Source organism: Nerophis ophidion, linkage group LG22 (genome assembly GCF_033978795.1).
Source record: "Nerophis ophidion isolate RoL-2023_Sa linkage group LG22, RoL_Noph_v1.0, whole genome shotgun sequence".
NCBI lineage: Eukaryota > Metazoa > Chordata > Actinopteri > Syngnathiformes > Syngnathidae > Nerophis > Nerophis ophidion.
In genome coordinates, this window is record NC_084632.1 from 14,643,295 (window position 1) to 14,654,177 (window position 10,883).

Sequence of the window (10,883 nt, forward strand, 5' to 3'; positions counted from 1 at the left end):
TACATTTAATGTACTTGGGGGGCCGCATTGGGCTAATACACACACACACACACACACACACACACACACACACACACACCTATATATACATATATTAAAATATATACATATATGTATGTATGTATGAATGCATATATATATGTGTGTGTGTATGTGTATATATGTATATATATACATGCATATGTATATATTCATACATATATACAGTAGGTATATATACATATATATATGTATGTGTATATATGTATGTAAATATATATGTACATGTACATACATACGTATATATGTATGTATGTATGTATGTATATATGTGTGTATGTATGTATGTATATATGTGTTTGTGTGTTTTTATATATATATATATATATATATATATATATATATATATATATATGTGTATGTGTGTATATATGTGTGTATATATATATGCATATACATATACTGTAGGTATATATATGTATATATATATACATACACAGATATGTATATATATCTGTGTATGTATATGTATATATATATGTGTGTGTGTGCATACACATCCATACATATATATGTATACATATATGTATATGTATATATATATATATATATATATATATATATATATATATATATATGTATACATATATATATATATATGTATACATATATATGTATGAATGTGTATGCACATATATATATATATATATATATATATATATATATATATATATATATATATATATATATATATATATATATATATATGTATACATATATATGTATGAATGTGTGTATGCACACACATATACACACACACATACAGTACATATATTATTAAAAGAACCACAATCCTTTCTTTATAGATACGTGACATTTTTGGGGTGAAATTATACGCGGTAAAACTGACTATCTTCGATATACGATAACAGAGACACCGCACGAAAATCGTGTGTGACAACTACATTTTGATAAACTTACGGATTGACTGGCGCCAGGTCACTAGCTTAAATGCTAACATGAAAACAAGACATTAACGCCTTTCCCCTTTACGAAGCAACGTACCCCAATCTAAACTTATGCAAACACATTTCTGTTTGAGCAACTAAACTATTTAATTGTGTTCATTGAACCTCAAAGCTCTCGTAGAAGTGATTAAGGAGTGAGTGCTCTATAAAAGAGACGGAGGTTTTTTTTCACGGTGTGTTCAAGGATCGCTGGACAAAGCAGGACGCTACACAACGCCCGGCAGAAATAATAATAGATTGTTGCACATTTTTCATTGAAAGAAATCATAAAGTGCGGCAACTCAAACAAATATTTAAAACAATTAAACCTGAGCCATATACACAAGTAAAGTACCAAGATGAAAACACTATCAGTGAAGCATTAGAAACACAAAATATTGCAAAATTGTCGGTAAATATGTCTATTTAGACGTAGACTTCCTTTTATTGTCGTTCAAATTTGAACTTTACAGTTCAGATAAGAACAACATTTTGTTGCAAAAGCTCATGGTAGTGCAGGATAAAAGAGCAATAATGTGCAGATATAAATAAAAAGATTACTGCCCAGATAAATCTTTTTCACTTTTGCATATGCATCCACGTTTATGGATGTATGTTATATTGTCTTTATTTTCCAGCGAGTTAATCCAATTTTGGGGGGAATTGAGGGGATTATTATGATGCGTTCAAGAGTTTTACACTGCAAAAAACGGAAATCTAAGTACGATTAAATATCTCAAATAAGGGTGATATTTGCTTATTTTCTGTCTGATAAGATAATTATTCTCACTAAGCAGATTTTATGTTAGTGTTTTACTTGTTTTAAGGGTTTTGGTCCTAAATGATCCCAGTAAGATAATACAGCTTGTAGCTGAGATTTTATGACTTATTTTGAGTAAAACATGCTTGAAACTTGAATACCAACTGTTGCAAAGCTGTGTCATTAACACTCTCAAGTATAAAATTATATTCTAAAGTAATAATTTTTTACTTCAAGCATGAAAAAAAGAAATCATGATGCCGAGCGCATATCATTATGTCAAGATAATGGCGCTACCATGTACTTCATTTAAGAATATTTTTCAACATATTGAGCAAAATGTCTTTTTTTCTACCAAGAAAAGTACACTTGTTATTATCGAGAATATACTTATTTTAAGGTTCATTGAGGTTAGCTAATTTTACTCGTTTTGGAAAGTCTTGACAAGCCGAATTTTCTTGTTCTATTGGTAGATAATTTAGCTTAATTCAAATAAAATACCCCTAATTTTTTATTTTTTTTTTCCTTGTTTTTCAACACTGACTTTTTGCAGTGTATGGCCTGAGGGAAGAAGCTGTTACAGAACCTGGAGGTTCTGCTACGGAGGCTGCAGAACCTCTTTCTAGAGTCCAGCAGTGAAAACAGTCCTTGGTGGGGGTATTTTAGTTACTATGAAAAAATCATTTTGGTTAAAAAAATGTGTGAAAATTGATGACATTTTAGTGCAAACACGCAATTAAAAAAAATATATATATATTTAATTTTTAATTATTTTAATTTTTTAATTTTTAATTTTCCTGAAGGAACGCTCCTGAAGGAATCAATAAAGTACTATCTATCTATCTATCTATCTATCTATCTATCTATCTATCTATCTATCTATCTATCTATCTATCTATCTATCTATCTATCTATCTATCTATCTATCTATCTATCTATCTATCTATCTAAAATTGCATTTTAGTGTGTCTCTGTAGACGGAGGGTTTGGATTTGAGCCTCGGTAGATTCTAACCTTCCATGCAATATCCGAAAAATTTAGCGACTTCCCGATGTTTTCTGGAATGTCTCGCAAAAACATGACATTAATCCCGTCCAAAGGCAAAACCTAGTAACTCACTTCTAGCTGATTTTGAGAAAACAAAGGAAAACCAACCTATCTTGATGCTGTCTTACAAAGATCTACAAAGTCATCAAACGTATAGATGTTTTCTTGAGCTTTCATTTTCTTGCCGATCGAGCCATGGAATGAATCTGCTCTCATGAACGTGTGCCTTTTCTCCAGATATTTTATCACAATCTCGGGTGGGGCCCATTCTGCGTTTGCACATTGGGCAAGAGCCGTGTACAGCGTCCAGTTTTTATTTTGACCTCCACAGTTATCTGCCCAAAAGAATATGCAAGGGGAAGAATCAAGAACAATACATTTAATGAAGGTGCCTCCCCGTGAATGCGTGGGTTCCCTCCGGGTACTCCGGCTTCCTCCCACTTCCAAAGACATGCACCTGGGGATAAGTTGATTGGCAACACTAAATTGGCCCTAGTGTGTGAATGTGAGTGTGAATGTTGTCTGTCTGTCTGTGTTGGCCCTGCGATGAGGTGGCGACTTGTCCAGGGTGTACCCCGCCTTCCGCCCGATTGTAGCTGAGATAGGCGCCAGCGCCCCCCGTGACCCCAAAAGGGAATAAGCGGTAGAAAATGGATGGATGGATGGGCTTGCAACGTCCTGGGCCAATCTTCCAAATATCCCCTCGTGCCATAATATCACATAATCAGGTGGACCGTCGGCCCCCATTGGTGCAAATGTCTCATTAAAGACAATAAGGCGACTGACAAAGAAGGTCCGATTGGTCCCTTGAGATACTAGGTTTTTCTGTTGTATCTACGCAGTTATGTGGTAGTTGCTAGGTCCTGCCATGCGCGTTAACAGCTTACTTACAGAAATAATTACAATATCGCATGCACTAATGTAAAGCATATCACGTAGGAACTCCAAAGTTATTATCAGGTCAGTTTTGACCAAAATTGAGTTAATGGGTTTTGCCTTTGGACGGGAGACTTATGCGGAAGAACCAGAATGTGGGTTGACAGCAAGCAAACACGGGAAGACGACAGAAAGGAGGTGAAACAGACAGGAAGTTACAGCCTTCACCTGGCGGCTGTGACTTGACGCCAGACACAGAAAAACAAACATGCACTCAGCAGACTCCAGCACAGGTACACGGTTCATTCAACCCAGGCAAACCAGAGGGAGGGCACCAGACGACACATACCGACCAGAGACTGTAGCATGTAAGCCTGGGGGCAAAGTGAGCTCTCTTACCGCTCTTTTATCACTCTTGTCTTTTTTCTTTTTTTTTCTTCTTGGCGCGTTCTGCTCCGGGGCTTCCCTTCCTCTCCCTCCCCTCGTCCTGAAGGTTGGAGGTTTTCTTCCTCTTATGGCAGCCCCAATCTTGACCTGAACCAGAACGGAAAAAAAGAAAAGGGAAACAAGGGATGAGGTTCGGCCCGTATCACCGATGAGGAAGAAAAGCGAAATATTTTCCCGTTGAATCTACTAAAGGCTTTCAGTTAATGCCACTTCAAGTCAATCTGGAGGGGAAAAAAAAGAATGTGTGAACAAGATAAGCGCAGACGGCAGCAGTTCATGACCTACAGTAGAATGTGCTTACATAAAAGCCAGGGCACATTTATTTAGTTGTGGTGAGTTTGAACCCCAGTTTTGGAGTTGGTAGACTTAAAAAAAAACAAAAAAAAAAACAGTGGTCGGTTGGAGGAGAGGTAACAAGTTACAAGAAGTGAGGTTCAGGCTAAGGTCAGGAAAGGAGAGCTGGCAAAGTCTAAGACTTTTTAACCATATATTTATACAGAGATATATATATATGTATATATATGTATACATACAGTGGGGCAAAAAAGTATTTAGTCAGCCACCGATTGTGCAAGTTCTCCCACTTAAGATCATGACAGAGGTCTGTAATTTTCATCAAAGGTACACTTCAACTGTGAGAGACAGAATGTGAAAAAAAAATTCCAGGAATTCACATTGTAGGAATTTTAAAGAATTTATTTGTAAATTATGGTGGAAAATAAGTATTTGGTCAACCATTCAAAGCTCTCACTGATGTAAGGAGGTTTTGGCTCAAAATCTGACGATACATGGCCCCATTCATTCTTTCCTTAACACGGATCAATCGTCCTGTCCCCTTAACAGGAAAAACAGCCCCAAAGCATGATGTTTCCACCCCCATGCTTCACAGTAGGTCTGGTGTTCTTGGGATGCAACTCAGTATTCTTCTTCCTCCAAACACGACGAGTTGAGTTTATACCAAAATGGATACATGGATGATACAGCAGAGGATTGGGAGAATGTCATGTGGTCGGATGAAACCAAAATAGAACTTTTTGGTATAAACTCAACTTGTCGTATTTGGAGGAAAAAGAATACTGAGTTGCATCCCAAGAACACCATACCTACTGTGAAGCATCATGCTTTGTTGCTGTTTTTCTACTAAGGGGACAGGACGATTGATCCGTGTTAAGGAAAGAATGAATGGGGCCATGTATCGTGAGATTTTGAGCCAAAACCTCCTTCCATCAGTGAGAGCTTTGAATGGTTGACCAAATACTTATTTCCCACCATAATTTCTAAATAAATTCTATAAAATTCCAACAATGTGAATTCCTGGATTTTTTTTTCACATTCTGTCTCTCACAGTTGAAGTGTACCTATGATGAAAATTACAGACCTCTGTCATCTTTTTGAGTGGGACAAATTGCACAATCGGTGGCTGACTAAATACTTTTATGCCCCACTGTGTGTATATATATATATATATATATATATATATATATATGTATATATATATATATATATATATATATATACATATATATACATATATATATATACATATACACACACACATATAGTTTGGGAACACCTGGTCCAATAAATGAAGTGTTTGGCCTTAAGGTTACAGTTTGCATTCACTAGTTACTGACTTTTCACGGTGTGTCGTGCACTTCATCTCTGTTCTGTAATAGTTGACATTTAATTGTGCCGCTGGGAAGAATGATTATTGTCGCGCCGCTGCCTCCTAAATTGACAAGGCTTGTGCGTGCGTACAAGCGTGTATATGATGAATTTGCTAACAGCTGTGACAGCTGCTATCTTGTACAGACACACACACACACACACACACACACGCACACACACACTTTTTGTCGTCTCATTTGTAGCATACAGCTGCACGGATAAAGCACAAGGGTTAAGCAAATATTGTATAATGGCCAGGACACAATGCAGCATGTACATTCTCGGCCTATCTCACACGCTCACACTTACACACACACAATCCACAGCGTGTGTCGCAAACAAAAAACAACTTGCAATGCCCGTTTTCTTTATTCCCGTGGACAAAACAGACAGCCGTGCTCTTCTCCTCATTCATTTTAATGATAAAACCCTCCTCAGTCCCACTCAGCTCGCCCTCCCTCAACCTGCACCCCACCAGCCGGGTGGAGACCCCTCCCCAAAAAGCCACAGCCAGGCAGCAACAGTGCTCCTTTGTTTGCATCCCCCCCACCCAACACGACCGTTCTTTTCTGCTCGCCGCCCTCGCCATGTTGAGGACGACGCTGTTCGGCGGCGAAGGAGGCATGCCTCAACACGAACGCCAGTACAAAACCGAGGGCGGAACCGAATTCTACTTTTCTTGCAGTTTTTGGGGGGGGGGGTCTGTTTAACATTAAAGGTGAACCTCACTTAATAAAACAAAGTCATATGTTGACGGAATATTGGACTTTTTTTTCGCCATCCAGCTACTAAAACTTGAGTTTATTTTTGTTGTGTAAGCTTTTTCAATCAAAATAACTTGAGTGATATTCCATAAAAGTCCATAAAAACAGGCTGTGAGTGCACAACATTTTTTTTATTCATGCAAAATAATTAGGGCGATTATTTTATTGGGAGTTCAAACCCTGGCCAAGTCATACCTAAGACTATAAAAATGGGACCCATTACCTCCCTGTTTGGCACTCAGCATCAAGTGTGGGAATTGTGGGTTAAATCACCAAAATGATTCCCGATCGTGGCCACTGCTGCTGCTCACTGCTCCCCTCACCCTTCCAGGGGGTGGAACTAGGAGATGGGTGAAATGCAGAGGGTAATTTCACCACTCCGAGTCTGTGTGTGACTATCAGTAGTACTTTAACTTTTAACTTCAACTTTTACACTAATTAAATGATTAATTGAAGCAAGAACACATAAAGCCCTAAAGATTATACTCAACTTGACCAAAAAGAGATAATTTCAGCTATTACGTTTTTTTGGTCCAAACCCTTTTATTTGGAAAAAGTTCTGTTCTTACAGCTAGGCTTTGGACCATAGGCGCCAATTCCGTGGAATTGATGGCAATTTCCAACCTTTAAAATAATTTTTGAAAAACAAATCATTTGTTATTAAATTTGTGGCAAGTTTGGTCTGTTTTACATAATAAAATAGTTATAAATCACATAGTTTATAATTCACAAAGCCTATCCAAGATTTTATTGAACTTATGACACAATTTTACACAATTTACATGATTGAATAAATCGCATACTTAGTCAGCAGCCTTACATGTCACACTGAGGGTGGCAGTATGAACAATGCCAACACTGTCATAAACATATGCCATATAGTGAAACCACACTAAACAACAATGACAAACACTTTTTGGAAGAATATTTGCACCGCAGCACAACATAAACTCTACAGAACAAATTCCCAGAATTCCATGCAGCAGCAACTCTTCCGGGACGCAACAATATAAACAAACGCCATTGGTGGATCTACACCTAACATCCACTGTAATGATACCACGTACAATAGCGTCGATACTACTATGATTGCATCAATATTTTTTAACACCACAAAATCTTCTTTCGTTTTTTAAAAAAGTTTATATTATGTTTATAAACTCAGGAAATATGTCCCGGGACACATGAGGATTTTGAATATGACCAATGTAAGATCCTGTAACTACTTGGTATCGGTTTGATTCCCAAATTTGTGGTATCATCCAAAACTAATGTAAAGTATCCAAACAAAAGAATACATGCTTATTATATTTTAGCAGATATTAACAGTAAATGAACAAGTAGATTAATAATTCATTTTCGACCATTTGTCCTTAATAATTTTGACAAAATAATAGAATAATAAATAACACAATATGTTACTGCTAAATTAGGAGTGTTTGTTTGTTTACTTACTACTAAAAGACAAGTTTTCTAGTATGTCCACTATTTTATTTAAGGACACAATCGCAATAATAAACTTATGTTTGATGTACAGTATTTTTTTTTTGCTAAAATAAAGCCAATAATGACATTTTTTGTGGTCCCCTTTATTTAGAATAGTACCAAAGTACTTTTGGGGCGGTATGGCTCGGTTGATAGAGTGGCCGTGCCAGCAACTTGAGGGTTCCAGGTTTGATCCCCGCTCCCGCCAACCTAGTCACTCCCGTTGTGTCCTTGGGCAAGACACTTTACCCACCTGCTCCCAGTGCCACCCACACTGGTTTAAATGTAACTTAGATATTGGGTTTCACTATGTAAAGCGCTTTGAGTCACTGGAGAAAAAGCGCTATATAAATATAATTCACTTAAACCCGCTCGACATCCATTGCTTTCGGTCTCCCCTAGGGGAGGTGGCCCGCATATGCGGTCCTCTCCAAGGTTTCTCATAGTCATTGTCACCGACGTCCCACTGGGGTTGTGAGTTTTTCCTTGCCTTTATGTGGGCTCCGTACCGCGGATGTCGTTGTGGCTTGTGCAGTCCTTTGAAACACTTGTGATTTTGGGCTGAATAAATAAACGTTATTTGATTGATTGGCTTAACTTCAAATGTAATTTAGATATTAGGTTTCACTATGTGAAGCGCTTTGAGTCACTGGAGAAAAAACGCTATATAAATATAATTCACTTAGACCCGCTCGACATCCATTGCTTTCGGTCTCCCTTAGGGGAGGTTGCCCACATATGCGGTCCTCTCCAAGGTTTCTCATAGTCATTGTCACCGACGTCCCACTGTGGTTTTTCCTTGCCTTTATTTGGGCTCCGTACTGTGTATGTCGTTGTGGCTTGTGCAGACCTTTGAGACAATTGTGATTTTGGGCTATATAAATAAACATTGATTGATTGATTGACTTAACTTCAATACTTTTGTTACCGGTACCGGTACCAAAATATTGGTATCGGGAAAACACTAACACACACTAAGCATCCACTGGCAGAAATGTAGATCGGCGCCTATGCTTGGGACTGTTTTGCCTCCAATAACTATAGTTGATAAACCCGACGAATCTAACGACGTCACGTTATTCGAAACTTGCCAAAAAATTCGGAGGTGTGTGTGATTTCAGAGACACGGCAACATGTGTGTGTGTGTCACAAAATGTACACTAATGTGTTTGTGGCGGCCTGCAGTGACAGACGCAGTGAGGACATGATAGACAATGTGCGAGTGTGAACATACGTGTGTGTGTGTGTGTGTGTGTGTCGCATCTTACAGCCTTGATCTAGACTCCCGCCTCCCTCGGACTCCCCGCCGCGACTCCTTCATTAATCAATAGGACGGATGAAGACAGACTTCTGTGGAGATGCGAGGCAAAACAATAAGATGGCGTGTGTGCGAGCGCGAATGCAAAGGAGGCTGCAATGTCCTCAGGGACAACCTGGCAGACACGATGCAAGCCTTCAAGGCACCCGGCCCACACGGAGATCATCCACACTGGATTTGCTTTCTTATACCAGCCGAAAAAACAGACTGCATTTGATAGACGATTTGCATACATTATGTGTGTGTAACTGTAGTGTGTGTGTGTGTGTGTATGTATGTATGTATGTGTGTGTGTGTGTGTGTGTGTGTGTGTGTGTGTGTGTGTGTGTGTGGTAAACTGACACTGCAAACGGCGTCGCTCCAAAAGATGAGGGAGGAAAAAAAATAGAATATCCTTTGATCAAGTGAGATTTCCAACCAAATCCAAAAATGTCATGCACACACACACGGTATAGCTCGGTTGGTAGAGTGGCCGTGCCAGCAACTTGAGGGTTGCAAGTTCGATCCCCGCTTCCGCCATCCTAGTCACTGCCGTTGTGTCCTTGGGCAAGACACTTTACCCACCTGCTGACGGTGCCACCCACACTGGTTTAAATGTAAAAATTAGATATTGGGTTTCACTTTGTAAAGCGCTTTGAGTCACTAGAGAAAAAGCGCAATATAAATATAATTTGCTACTGCTACTACTTACACACACACACATTGCGTAATTATTTTGTCCCACTATTTCACTATTGAAACCCCTCTCCTGGATGTCCAAAGTACGGCTGCGGGGTCTTACAAATAAAACACAAAAAGTGGAATAAAACAATAAACAGGTGAAATGTAAGGAGAAAAAGTGCAAATATTGACACTTAATACAAACCCTGTTTCTACATGAGTTGGGAAATTGTCCATCCATCCATTTTCTACCGCTTATTCCCTTTCGGGGTCGCGGGGGGCGCTGGCGCCTATCTCAGTTACAATCGGGTGGAAGGCGGGGTACACCCTGGACAAGTCGCCACCTCATCGCAGGGCCAACACAGAAAGACAGACAACATTCACACTCACATTCACACACTAGGGCCAATTTAGTGTCGCCAATCAACCTATCCCCAGGTGCATGTCTTTGGAAGTGGGAGGAAGCCGGAGTACCCGGAGGGAACCCACGCATTCACGGGGAGAACATGCAAACTCCACACAGAAAGATCCCGAGCCTGGATTTGAACCCAGGACTGCAGGACCTTCGTATTGTGAGGCAGGCGCACTAACCCCTCTGCCACCGGAAATTGTGTTTGATGTAAATATAAACGGAATACAATGACTTGCAAATCCTTTTCAACCCATATTCAGTTGAATGCACTACAAAGGCAAGATATTTGATGTTCAAACTCATAAACTTTATTATTTTTTTTGCAAATAATAATTAACTTAGAATTTCAGAGCTGCAACATGTGCCAAAGTAGTTGGGAAAGGGCATGTTCACCACTGTGTTACGTCACCTTTTCTGTTTGGGAACTGAGGAAACTAATTGTTGGAGCTTTGAAAGTGGA

The 10,883-nt window shown here is 38.9% G+C and overlaps 2 long non-coding RNA genes across 2 annotated transcripts in view; one reads left to right on the forward strand and one right to left on the reverse strand.

The window, feature by feature from the left end:
* Nucleotides 1-10,883, forward strand: part of LOC133540588 (uncharacterized) — a 150,978-nt gene that overhangs the window by 34,602 nt on the left and 105,493 nt on the right. The window lies entirely within an intron of this gene.
* Nucleotides 1-10,883, reverse strand: part of LOC133540587 (uncharacterized) — an 80,559-nt gene that overhangs the window by 33,339 nt on the left and 36,337 nt on the right. The window contains exon 2 of the long non-coding RNA XR_009803671.1: nt 4,069-4,203. This is a non-coding gene — a long non-coding RNA (uncharacterized LOC133540587). The remainder of the gene's footprint in view (nt 1-4,068; nt 4,204-10,883) is intronic.